A 13,034-nucleotide genomic window follows, 5' to 3' on the forward strand; every position below is an offset into this window, starting at 1 on the left:
AATGACCCTGAGCTTCCAGTTGCCTGCCACTTTAACACCCCACTCTGTTCCCTGGCCTACATCTCTGTCTGAGGCTTGTGGTAGTGCTCCAGTGAAGCTCAGTGTAAGCTGGAAGAACAGCACCTCATTATCTACTTGGAGACCCTCCAGCCTTCAGGACACAATATTGAGTTCAATAATGTTAGGGCCTGAGCCTACCCAAAAACACAACACACCAAGCCTTGTCATCACACGAGCTGATAAGAATAGGGAGGTTGCACTGTAAGGTACTGGTGAGACGTAATCTGGAGTACTGTGAGCAGTTTTGGTTATATTGTTTAAGAAGAGATATGATTTCATTGGAGATGGTTCAGAAAAGTTTCACTTGGATGATCTCTGGTAGAGAGAGGTGGCCTTATGAGCAAATACTAAACAGATTGGAACTCTACTCACTGGAGTTTAGTAGAATGAGAGGTAATCTCATTGAAACTTTTCAGATTCTTGAGGGTCTTGACAGGATAAATGCTGAGAAGATGCTTCCCCTCATGTGGAGTCTAAGACTAGAGCGCATTGTCTCAGAATAAAAGAACCATTGTTAGCCACTAATGATTCCAACGGTAGCTACTGAGTCCCCCAGCCTGACCTTTATCCATCCGTTTTTCTGTCCAACTCTTGTTCTCTCTCTCTTCGCGCTCCATCTCCTCCTATTTTATTTCTCCCACCATGCCAACTTCAGCATACTTACCAATCCTTTCCTAGCTACCATCAGTTCTGAGGAAGGGTCACTGGATCTGAAATGTTAACCATGCTGGGCTTTTCCAGCAATTTTGGGTTTTGTTTCAAAAGAAATGCTGGTACATAATGAGACATGCAAATGAGGAAAATACAATAACCAATTGATGTCAAGTCAATGACAGCCTTCAGAAAGATCCCAGGTAATTATCCAAAGAAAAACAGGATAAATTTATCAAGCTTATAGCAAAGAAGCTAGGGTTGCACAAACTCATGCATCATTGAGGCCTAACATCAAGAGGGGTTCAGTAGCTATTTCCCAAAACAAAAACAGAAGGTGCTGAAGAAACTCAGCAGGTCTGGCAGCATCTGTGGAGAGAGAAACTGAGTTATCATTTCGAGTCCAATGACCCTTCTTCAGAAATAATTTTCAAAACTCTTCCTTTCTGAATGGAATAACAAAAGTGGGGTTGGGTTATACTTGCTACCATTATGGGCAGTGTTTGGTGGGTAGACCAGGGACCTTGGTTTCACCTTGGTTTTGGTATGGGTCATTATGGTTGAAGAATTCACTTCAGGCTGAACATGAATGGAACATGCTCCTTGTAAATAGGCCTTGAGGTGGTCAATCAGATCTGCTGCTTTTTGTCTTACACATGTACATCAGACAAGTTACAAACTCTCCCATTCCCAGGACTGCTCAGTTTAAACAATGGAGCGGCAGTCTCAAGCAGATGCACATAGCAGGCGGTGAATATTCATCGAGATGCAAAATCATCCAAAGCAGCTGACTCCTTTAACTGTGCCAATACAATCACCAAATGTCACATAAAGGTAAGGTAAACTCACCAGAGTCCCAGAGGACTGCTCTGTCATTAAAGAGAGATGATTGGGGGTTGAGCCATAAGAAATAGGGACAGGAGGAGGCAATTCAGCTCCCCCAACTCTGCCCCAGTCAAATAGGATCATGGTTGATCCAACATTCCTCATGCCCACTGTCTTGTCCTTTCCCCGTAATCCTTTATTCTCCGAGTAATCAAGAATCTATCACAGCCTTAAATACACACAAGAACTGTCCCCCACAGCTCTCTGTGACAAGGATTCCAAACACTCACAATCATCTAAGAGAAGGAATTCCTCCTCATCTCATTCTTAAACTGATGCCCTTTACTCTGTGACTGTGCCCTCTGGTCTTAGACTCTCCCATGAGGGGAAGCGTCTTCTCAGCAATTACCCTGTCAAACCCCTTGAGAAGCCTCTATATTTCAATGAGATCACTTCTCATTCTTCTAAACTCCACTGAGTAGAGTTCCAATCTGTTAAGCCTTTCCTCATCAGACAATCTCTCTATACCAGGGATCATCCTGGTGAACCTCCTCTGAACTGCCTCCAAGGAAATCATATCTTTCCTCAAATAAGGTGACCAAAACTGCTCACAGTCCTCCAGATGTCATCTTACCAGCACCTTGCAGTAAGACTTCCCTAGCCTTATACTCCAACCCCCCTCAATATAAAGAATTCCACAGATGCATAATTCCCTGAGAAAAGATTTTCCTTCTCACCTCTGGCCTAAATGTGCGATTACAAAGAGAAATAAACGTTTCCAAGTCTACCTTGTCAAATCCTCGAAGAACCTTGCAGATTTCAATAAGGTAAGTTCTCAGTCTTCCATATTCCAACAAGTACCTCAGCCCAACCTATTCAACCTCTCGTCATAAGACAGTCCCTCCATGCATAGTCAGGAGTATAATGGAGTACTCCCCATTGTCTGGATGGGTGCAGCTCCAACAACACTCAGGCTGGTATAATTGCAACATTTAAGAGTCATTTGGATGGGTACATGAATAGGAAGGGTTTGGAGAGATATGGGCCGGGTGCTGGCTGGTGGGACTAGATTGGGTTGGGATATCTTGTCAGCATGGACAGGTTGGACCGAAGAGTCTGTTTCCATGCTGTGCATCTCTTTGACTCTATAAGCTTGACACCATCCAGGACAAAGCAGCCCACTTGAATGGCACCACATCCACAAACATCCACTCCCTCCAACACCAACACTCACTAGCAGCAGTGTGCACTATCTACAAGATGCATTGCAGAAATTTACCAAGGCTCCTTTGACAACCCCTTCTAAATGCACGATCCATCTAGAAGGACAAGGGCAGCAGATACATGGGAAGCACTACCACCTGCAAGTGCCCCTCCAATCCACTCAAGATTCTGACTTGGAAATATATTACCATTCTTTCATTGTCAGGGGTCAAAATTCTGGAATTCCCTCCCTCAGGGCTTTGTGGGCCAACCCACAACATGGGGGCTATAGTGGTTCAAGAAAGCAGCTCATCAACACCTTCTCAAGAACAACTAGGTGGCCCAGCTAGTGATGCCTATGTCCCACAAATAAATACCCAAAAAAGTTGGTATCAGCCAAGTGAATGTTCTCTGGAATGTCTCTGATGCCTGTGAATCTGATCCTGAGAAGGGTCGTGAGCTCCAAGGTATAGTGGCCACCATGGAAGGTCTTTCTGGGTTATAATAACCACATCCAGCATGAATAGATGGACCCTACTTATGGAAGACACCTCCCATCACTCCAGCAAGTTTCCCTCCTCTACCCCCTTGCCCTTTAGGGGTCACAATGATTTTCAAGTTTCAAAATGGTGTCATAGAAGGTTAATGTTTGGAAAGCAGTGACAACAGGGCAGCTGAAGTGGTCATCTTAAGCAATAGAGTACTTTGTTCAAACGGTCATCATTGTTGTTGTGGTGTATGAAGCAGAGTATCCGGTTTGCACACAGCAAGATCCCATAAACAGCAATGGCCAAACAAGCAAGGAACAATACTCAGACAATCAATCCTTTCAGCCAACAGTTCATCAGATCATGGCTTGCCTGATTTGAATCTCAACCCTGTATTCCTGCATACTCCGCAATAATCTTCCAACACCACCTTGGTAATCAAAATCTGTCTTTCATTGCCTTGGAAATATTCTGCATCCACTGCTTTTTGAGGAAGGGAATTCCACAAAGAGCAGACACTTTGCTTCTTCAGATTCCTTGACTGAGGGGCAAATATTGAGCCAAACACTGGGGAACACTTCTCTGATCTTTGGAATTACTTGCTGGGAGGAACATTCTAACACCTCATCTGACAGATGGCAGCTTCAGTAATGCACGGTGTATGCCCACAGCATGCTCACACAGCTGGAGTGACAATTGAACTTCTGAGTGCTATCAACTGAGTGTTACACCAATGGAGATGCCGGGACACTGATGAGACATTCTGTTATACCATAGTTTGTAACAATACCTTGCAACTGCTTGAAGAAATTCCTCACTGACTTGACAAGTGACCGGGATCACCGACAACAGTTTAGTTGTCAATTCCTGATTTTGCTCCATGTGGAATCTTACTGCGCCAAAATTGGCATTCGGATCACCTGCATTACAACAGTGACTACACTTTGAAAAACCTTTCATGAAGTACAAAATGCTGTGAGAAGCCCTGAGGTGGTGCAAACCTTTTATGTCAATGCAAGTCCTTCTTTCATTCATTCCGTAATCGCGGTCTGCAAATAGAGGTTCAGAATCACACCGAGTTGTAAATCTATTGAGGTTGAGAGTGAATTATGCTCGGGCTGTTCTCTAAGTAATGTTCCACTGACCTGCAGAAGTCTTTAGAAACAGCAGGTAGACATTGATAGACAGCTCCCTTTCACATTGTGTGCCAGATAGCTATCACGGTTATCACACAGTGGGCTAAACGCTGTGAATTCAAGATTACACTGGCAGTGATCTGCTCAAAGCAGAAGCAGTAGCCATCTAATCAGCAAAAAGAAACATGGTTAACTATAGAAAGAAATTTCAAGGGGCTCCCAGAAGCTCACCATTGTAAACGTACACCCACTAATCAGCCCCGCATGGCTGCACTTTTCCAATGCACATGGGAATTTAGAATGGTACAGCGCAGAGAGAAACCATTCAGTGATCAAGGATATGTTTTGTTCCAGATGAAGGGCTTTTGCCCAAAACATTGAGTCTCCTGCTCCTCGGATGCTGCCTGACCTGCTGTGCTTTACAAGCACCACACTCTCGACTCTTACAATGTCCAATCTAGTTATATGTAATCTCAGCTCTTTGCAACTTTCTTATTTTTCAAACAAACTATTCAAGGGATGTGACCATGATTGGCAGTGCTAAATTTAATTGCCATCCTGAATTGCCTTTCAGAATAACTGCGTAGTGCCTTCTTGACCGACTTCAGTAGATATGGTCACAATCCATTTGGAAAAGTGCAATGATACTCAAGACTCAAATGCTTGATAATGTCATGAAAGTTAAACAAACAAAAAATGCCATCACAGACAGAGATAAGAAAATTAGGAGAAGCTAGGCTCTTACCTGCTCAAGTTTAGATGAATGATATATACAGGAAAGATGGTGTTAAAAGGGTGCAGAAAATGTTTATAAGGATGTTACTGAAGTTGGAGGGTTTGAACCAAAGGGACAGCCTGAATAGATTGGAGCTGTTTTCCCTGGAGGATCAGAGACAGAGGGTGATTTTATAGAGATTTATAAAATTACGAGGGTGAATAGCTAAGATACTTTTTTTCCCAAAATAGGGGAGCCCAAAACTGGGATGCATAGGTTTATGGTGAGAGGGAAAAGATTTAAAAGGGACCTAAGGAGCAACGTTTTCACACAGAAGGTGGTACGTGTGTGGAATGAGCTGCCAGAGGAAGTGGTGGCAGCTGGTACAATTACAACATTTAAAAGGCATCTGGATAGGAAGGGTTTGGAGGGATATGCGCCAAGTGCTGGCAAATGGGACTAGATTCAGCTAGGATATCTGCTCGGCATGGACGAGTTGGGCTGAAGGGTCTGCTTTTGTGTTGCATAACTCTTTAATTCTAAGACTCTATATGGGAGGCAATCAAATTGAGGTATATGAGATGTTAAAGGAGTTTGACAAAATAGATGTAGAAAGGATGTTTCGTCATGTGTGGCAATCTAGAATGAACGGTCACGTCTCAAGATTAAGGGTAGCAAAATTAAAACAGAGATGAGGAGGAATTACTTCTGTGAATCTGTGGAATTTACTGCTCCGGAGTCTTGTGGCTGCTGGAGACTGAGAAAATTTAATTAGTAACAGGTTAAAGGACTGTGGGGAGCAGGCAGGAAGGTGGAATTGAGGCCATGATGAAGTCAGCCATGTACTTTTAAAGGGGCACAGAAAGAGTCAAGGGGCTGAATTGCCCCGACCCACCCCACTGATGTTTTATTTACAGGCACAGCACAGAAATGTTCATAAACAGTGGTTAGTGTCAGCAAAATGCCAGCCTTGCCACATCATTGATGCATATGTAGAACTCACTTATAATACAGTTCACTTTTAATACTAATTTAAGAACTGAATGAATACAGATGCTGGAAACCAGAAACAAATGCAGAAATTGCTGGAAAAGTTCAACAGGTCTGGAAGTTGGCGTGGATAAAGAGTGGAGCTGGAAAAAGCACAGTAGGGCAGGCAGCGTCAAAGGAGAAGGGGAGTCAATGTTTCAGGTCAGAAATTTTGAAGTCCTATTGAAAAGTTCCGACCTGAAACATTTGACTCCCCTGCTCCCCTGACGCTGCCTGACCTGCTGTGCTTTTTCCAGCTCCACATTTTATCAACTCTGACTGTCCAGCATCTGCTGTTCTCATTATCTCCAAGCATTTGTGAAGAGAAATCAGACTGAATGTTTCGGGTCCAGTAACGCTCCTTCAGAAGTGATGGTAGTGAGGAAAAAGTTGGTTTTTAGTGCAGAAGACATGGTGGGCGGAAATAGAGATGGAAGTAGCGAGAGAGTCGAAAGAGAGAGAAGAGCAGCTAAACAGACAAAGGAGTGGACAACCATCCAACTAGGAAAATGAATAGCTGCTAATGTGGACAATTACTGGTTAACAATGGGTTGTGTGGAATAGTAAGCCATGTGATAGGCTGATGTGTGGGGTTTGAGGCAGGGAAGTGGGAGAGCACAAGCCCGAAAGTTATTGAACGTCATATTGAGTAACTGGGATGCAGGTTCCCCGAGCAGAAAATGAGGTGTTGTTCTTCCAGCTTGCACTGAGCTTTACTGGAACACTGCAGCAAGCCTGAGGCAGAGATGTTGGTTAGGGAACAGGGTGGTTTGTTGAAGTGGCAGGCAACTGGAAGCTTAGGGTCTTCTTAGAGGACAGAACATAGGTGTCCTGCAAAACAGTTATCCATTCTATACTTTGTTTTGCCAATATGGAGGAGATCACATTGTGAGGAGTGAATGCAGTAGACTAGATTGTGGGAAGTGCAGGTAAAGTGCTGCTTCATCTAGAAAGTATATTTGGGCCCTTAGATACCGAGGAGGGAGGAGGTAAATGGGCAGGTGTTACAACTTCAGTGGTTGCTGGGGAAGGTGCTGTGGCACTGCGGTGGGAGTGAAGGAAGCCCAAACCAGGGTGTCCTGGAGGAAACAGTCCTTGCAGAAGGTGGACAAGGGAGGGGAGGGGAATATGTGCCTGGTAGTGACAGCCTTCTAGAGGTGGTGGAAATGGTGGCTAATGATCCTCTGGATGTGGATGTTGGTGGGATGGTAGCTGAGGCCAAGTGGGCCTCTATCGCTGTTGTGGGAGGGAAGAGAGGGGGTGAGGGCAAAGTGCAGGACATGGGTTGGTCCTGTTGTCAATGGTGCTGGGGAATCTTCATTTGAGGAAGAAGTTGGACATTTCGGACACTCCATTGTCAAAGTTGGCATCATTGGAACAGATGCGATAGAGACAGAGGAACTGGGAGAATGGAATAGACTTTATTCCTCCACCCTCCCCACATCCACAGATGAGGCGTGAAGGTTCAATAGGGGCGATTGAGAGTTATAAGGTAGCCCGGAAGGACCTGAAGAGAGAGCTAAGAGCAGCAAGGAGGGGACATGAAAGGTCCTTAGTGGGTAGGATTAGGGAAAACCCTAAGGCTTTCTATAGGTATGTTAGGAATAAAAGAATGACTAGGGAAGGAATAGGTCCAATCAAGGATAGTAATGGGAAGTTGCGTGTGGAGGCTGAAGAGATTGGGGAGGCGCTGAATGAATACTTTTCGTCAGTATTCACTCAGGAACAGGACATTGTTGTCGATATGAATACTGAGGCACGAATAAGTAGAATGGATGGCTTTGAGATATGTAGAGAAGAGGTGTTGGAAATTCTGGCAAGGGTGAAAATAGATAAGTCCCCTGGGCCTGATGGCATTTATCCTAGGATTCTCTGGGAAGCAAGGGAGGAGATTGCAGAGCCATTGGCCTTGATTTTTGTGTCCTCTTTGTCGACAGGAGTAGTGCCAGAGGACTGGAGGCTAGCAAACGTGGTTCCCTTGTTCAAGAAGGGGAGTAGGGATAATCCTAGTAACTATAGGCCAGTGAGTCTCACTTCTGTTGTGGGCAAAGTCTTAGAGAGAATTGTAAGGGATAGGATTTATGAACATTTGGATAGGAATAATGTGATCAAGGATAGTCAGCATGGTTTTGTGAAGGGCAGGTCGTGCCTCACAAACCTTATTGAATTCTTTGAGAAGGTGACTAAGGAGGTAGATGAGGGGAAAGCGGTAGATGTGGTATATATGGATTTTAGTAAGGCATTTGATAAGGTCCCCCATGGTAGGCTACTGCAGAAAATACAGAGATATGGCATTGAGGGTGAGTTGGAGGTTTGGATTAGGAATTGGCTGGCTGGAAGAAGACAGAGGGTAGTAGTTGATGGCAAAGGTTCATCTTGGAGTGCCGTCACTAGCGGTGTTCCGCAAGGATCTGTTTTGGGACCATTGCTGTTCGTCATTTTTATAAATGACCTGGAGGAAGGGTTAGAAGGTTGGGTGAGCAAGTTTGCGGATGATACGAAAGTCGGAGGAGTTGTAGACAGTGAGGAAGGATATGGCAGGTTACAGCGGGATATAGAGAAGCTGCAGAGCTGGGCAGAAAGGTGGCAAATGGAGTTCAATGTAGCTAAGTGTGAAGTGATTCACTTTGGTAAGAGTAATAAAAAGATGGATTACTGGGCTAATGGTAGACTACTTGGTAGTGTGGAAGAGCAGAGGGATCTTGGTGTCCATGTACACAGATCTCTGAAAGTTGCCACCCAGGTAAATAGTGCAGTGAAGAAGGCATATGGCGTACTGGCTTTTATTGGTAGAGGAATTGAGTTCCGGAGTCCTGAGGTCATGCTGCAGTTGTATAAGACTCTGGTGCGGCCGCATCTGGAATATTGTGTGCAGTTTTGGTCGCCATACTATAGGAAGGATGTGGAGGCACTGGAACGGGTGCAGAGGAAGTTTACCAGGATGTTGCCTGGTATGGTAGGAAGATCCTATGAGGAAAGGCTGAGGCACTTGGGTTTGTTTTCATTGGAGAAAAGAAGGTTTAGGGGTGATTTGATAGAGGTGTACAAGATGATTAGGAGGTTAGATAGGGTTGACAGTGAGAACCTTTTTCCACGTATGGAGTCAGCTATGACAAGGGGGCATAGCTTTAAATTAAGGGGGGGTAGATATAGGACTGATGTTAGGGGTAGGTTCTTCACTCAGCGAGTCGTAAGTTCATGGAATGCCCTGCCAGTAGCAGTAGTGGACTCTCCCTCTTTATGGGTATTTAAGCGGGCATTGGATAGGTATATGGAGGATAGTGGGTTAGTGTAGGTTAGGTGGGCTTTGATCGGCGCAACATCGAGGGCCGAAGGGCCTGTACTGTGCTGTATTCTTCTATGTTCTATGTTCTATGTTCTATCCATCTTCAGAAAATATACCAACCTTTTCCTCGCTAACATCCAGTGACCTGAAACGTTAACTCTGATTTCTCTCCATAGATGCTGCCAGACTTCCTGACTTTATTTCAGTGATTTCCATTTTTGTTTCACTTGTAATACTGTTTTTTGCAGCTCACCTACACCTTGCATTGTAATCTTGCAGGGGGGTTGCTCTGTGTACATGGACAAGTGTAAATCTCATACATCTGAACAGGGTCCATCTCAGGGCTTTAACCTTGACTTATTAGTGCTCACTCACTTTGTGTCTACTTTGGTGCTCACAGCATCTTTGTCTTGCCTGTACTTTCAGTCATTGCCACTACATTCAGCACTCACAGGCTCACAGCACAGTTGTGACTTCCTGCAGTCACAAAGCACAGCAGCTTGTGATGCTTGCCTGGAATAATGAGACACAAGAGTGGACATGTTGCTGTTTGGCACCTGCTACATCAATGTCAGACTTGCAGCATGAACTGGAAGCTTATGCAGCAAACACACCCACTAGCAGATAGCAGATAGCCATACCTGAAAGGAGTAGGGGAAAGTCCTGATGAAGGGCTTTTGCACGAAACATCGATTTTACTGCTCCTCGGATGCTGCCTGAACTGCTATGCTCTTCCAGCACCACTAATCCAGAAAGTACCACAGTCCAATCAGACTGGTGGTGGTTTAACCTGAGGTTCCCCACATCTCAGGTGTAAGATTACAAAGGAGAGTCCTCCACAGTTATGTCAGGTGGTGCAGAAATTCACCCCATATTGTTGGTATCACACTGTATTGCATACCAGTGTCCAGCAGACAGAGCTAATTCCAGGGAGCAGCCTTCAGTCAAGTCAAAGTGGACTGCTGTCGGTCAGAACCAAGATTAATGAAGGGCATCATGTGACATCTGTCCAGGGAGATGGTCGCTTGGTGCATTCAAGTGTGAGGGAAGACAAAATCCAGCCCCTTACTCACATCATTCAGCTGCTGTGCACTGATGGTCCATCTAAGGGTCCATCATCACAGGGAGCTGTCGAAATGTAACTACATAAGGTAAATATGAGACTTGAATGTTGAAAAGGCAAGGTGCTGGGTGGGAGGGGTGGGGAATGCTGCAGGGTACCAGGTAAGTAGAGTACCAAGTGGATAGGGTGCCAAGTTGGTAGGTATTCAGTTGCCTGGGGAATCTGGCAATCTGGCTGTGGCTAGACAGATGCCACCTGCATCCCATTTCCCTTCCTTGACCCTCTCCTACAGTGGGCCATTTCCTCTTGAAGTGAGATCAGAGCAGGGGTTCAGTGTGATGAGAGTGGCTGGCACACAGCTCTCTGTATTCGTGCAGGTGGGGCAAAGGTATTAAGGTTTCCTGAGTGAAGGAAAGACAGAGGGAAGCGAGGGTTAGTGGTTTGGGGAGATTGGGATGAATCAGAGGCATGGAGGGAAGATGCTGCATGCCACAGTTGGAGTGGTAGTTCATGAGCCTCCATGTGACTTGTATGAAGTGGCAGAGTTAGAGCGAGGGTGAAGGAGCAGAAGGAAAAAGTTGGCAGTTACACTTTCAGATTGTTATGAACCTTCTTCCTGCTTTGTTGCACATTTCTCCCAACAGCAGTCACTGCTCTGAATCAGGTAGCAACTTCAAGATGCACTGCAGAAATCCACCTATAATCCTTTGGTCAGCATCTTCCAAACCCATGATCACTTTCACCTAGAAGGACAAGGGCCACAGGTACATGGGAACACCCCCACCTGCAAGGTTTCATCCAAGCCACTAGCCATTCTGACTTGGAAATTTATTGCTGTTCCTTCACTGTCACTGGGACAAAATCCTGGAATTCCCTGCCTAATGGCATTGTGGGTTAATCCACAGCAGGTGGACTGCAGCGGTTCAAGAAGGTAGCTCACCACCACCTTCTCAAGGGCAACTAGGGCCACCAAGCTGGTGGTGTCTAGTGCCATTGTCTCTGTTGGTGGTCCTGAGGGAAAAAGGATGACCCTCCAGCCCTCCACCATCAGCCAGAATCTCCCGGACTTCATCACCAATGTGGTGGGGCCACTGTGTCTCTATCAGACATCCCCTTTTCTTATTATCCACAATCTGGAACTGCGGGCAGCCGTATGCATTACTTGACCTGGCGCACAATTGGGCATTAAGTGTAAGGTGGGCAGCAGAAAATACCCAAGTGGTCTCAGCAGCATGGTGTCTTCCAGAGATAATGAGGGCAGAGGAAGCCCAGTGTGGACTGAATGAGGTGTGCAGCGGAGGACTGTTTGAGAAAATGTGCTGGAGCTCAGAGAGAAAACTTCCATGAGACTCCCGAAAATGGACACGTAGCCAGGTTTTGGGAAAATCCAGCCCATAATCTTTGATTGGCAGGGTAGGTTGAGAAGTTGTTAAAAAGCCATATGGGAGCCTTGGCTTCATAATTAGAGACACGAATCACTGGCTGGGTGTCAGGTGAAGAACCGTGTCCAATTTTTGGGTATCATACATTATCAAGGAAGTCAAAGTCTTCTCAAACATATAGAGGGCATGTTGCCAAAGATAAAGGAGGCTGCTGTTCTTCCATCAATGGTTCAGTGGTCATTTGGAGAAATTGTAAAAATCATGTATTGCTTTGATTAAATAAATTAAGATTTGACTTTTTTTCACTGGCAGAAAAAAGAAACAGATCAGACTTAGTATAATTGGTAAAAGACCTGGAGTGGGATGAGAGGAAGTATTTTTTATTGCCCAGTGAGTTTCATACATCTAAAAGGAGATGAAAGGGATTGGTATAGCAGAGAGGTCAGGGAGAGGGCAGTCAGTGGCAGTGTCCTGAACTATGGGCTAGAAGATCCAAATTCAAGTCTCACCTGCTCTGCATGTGTGTGATAATGTATTCAAATAGGGTGATATTTTAAGGAGGAAAATCGAGTGGTCAGAGAGGAAATTCCAAAGCTCAGAGTCTAGGCAGAAGGTACAGACAATGGAGGAGTAATGGGAAGAGTTTAGAAGTTGGAGAAATGCAGAATTCCCAGAGCTGTGTAGGATTGGAGGAGGTTACAGAGATAGGAAGGAACTTGAAATGGCAATAAGGGTTTTAAAGCCACAAGGTTAAAGCAGAATTACCTCAGAAACACATCCAAACATGGTGGACAAGAGTTTGTGCTCCCCTCCAGCGAATTTTAAAGCATTGAAATAGGAGTAGCCCAGTTCCGGCTTTCCCCCCATAACCTTTGATCCCTTTAGGTTTAGAACTTTTCCAATTCCTTGAATGTATTCAATGTTTTGGCCTCAGCTCCTTTCTGTGGCAGAGAATTCCAGAGGCTCATCACCCTTTGGGGTGATATTTCTTTATATCTCAGTCCCAAATGAGCTAACCCCATATCCTTAAAATGTGATCCCTAGTTCTGGATTTTTCAGTCATCAAGAGCATCCTTCTTGCATTTATTCTGTCGAATTCTGTCAGAATTTTATATGTTTCTCTGAGATAACCCTCTCATTCTTCTGAACTCCAGTGAATATTATCCTCACTGACCCAGTCTTTCTTCATACATCTC

The sequence above is a fragment of the Chiloscyllium punctatum genome, chromosome 26 (genome assembly GCF_047496795.1).
Source record: "Chiloscyllium punctatum isolate Juve2018m chromosome 26, sChiPun1.3, whole genome shotgun sequence".
In the NCBI taxonomy this organism is placed as follows: domain Eukaryota; kingdom Metazoa; phylum Chordata; class Chondrichthyes; order Orectolobiformes; family Hemiscylliidae; genus Chiloscyllium; species Chiloscyllium punctatum.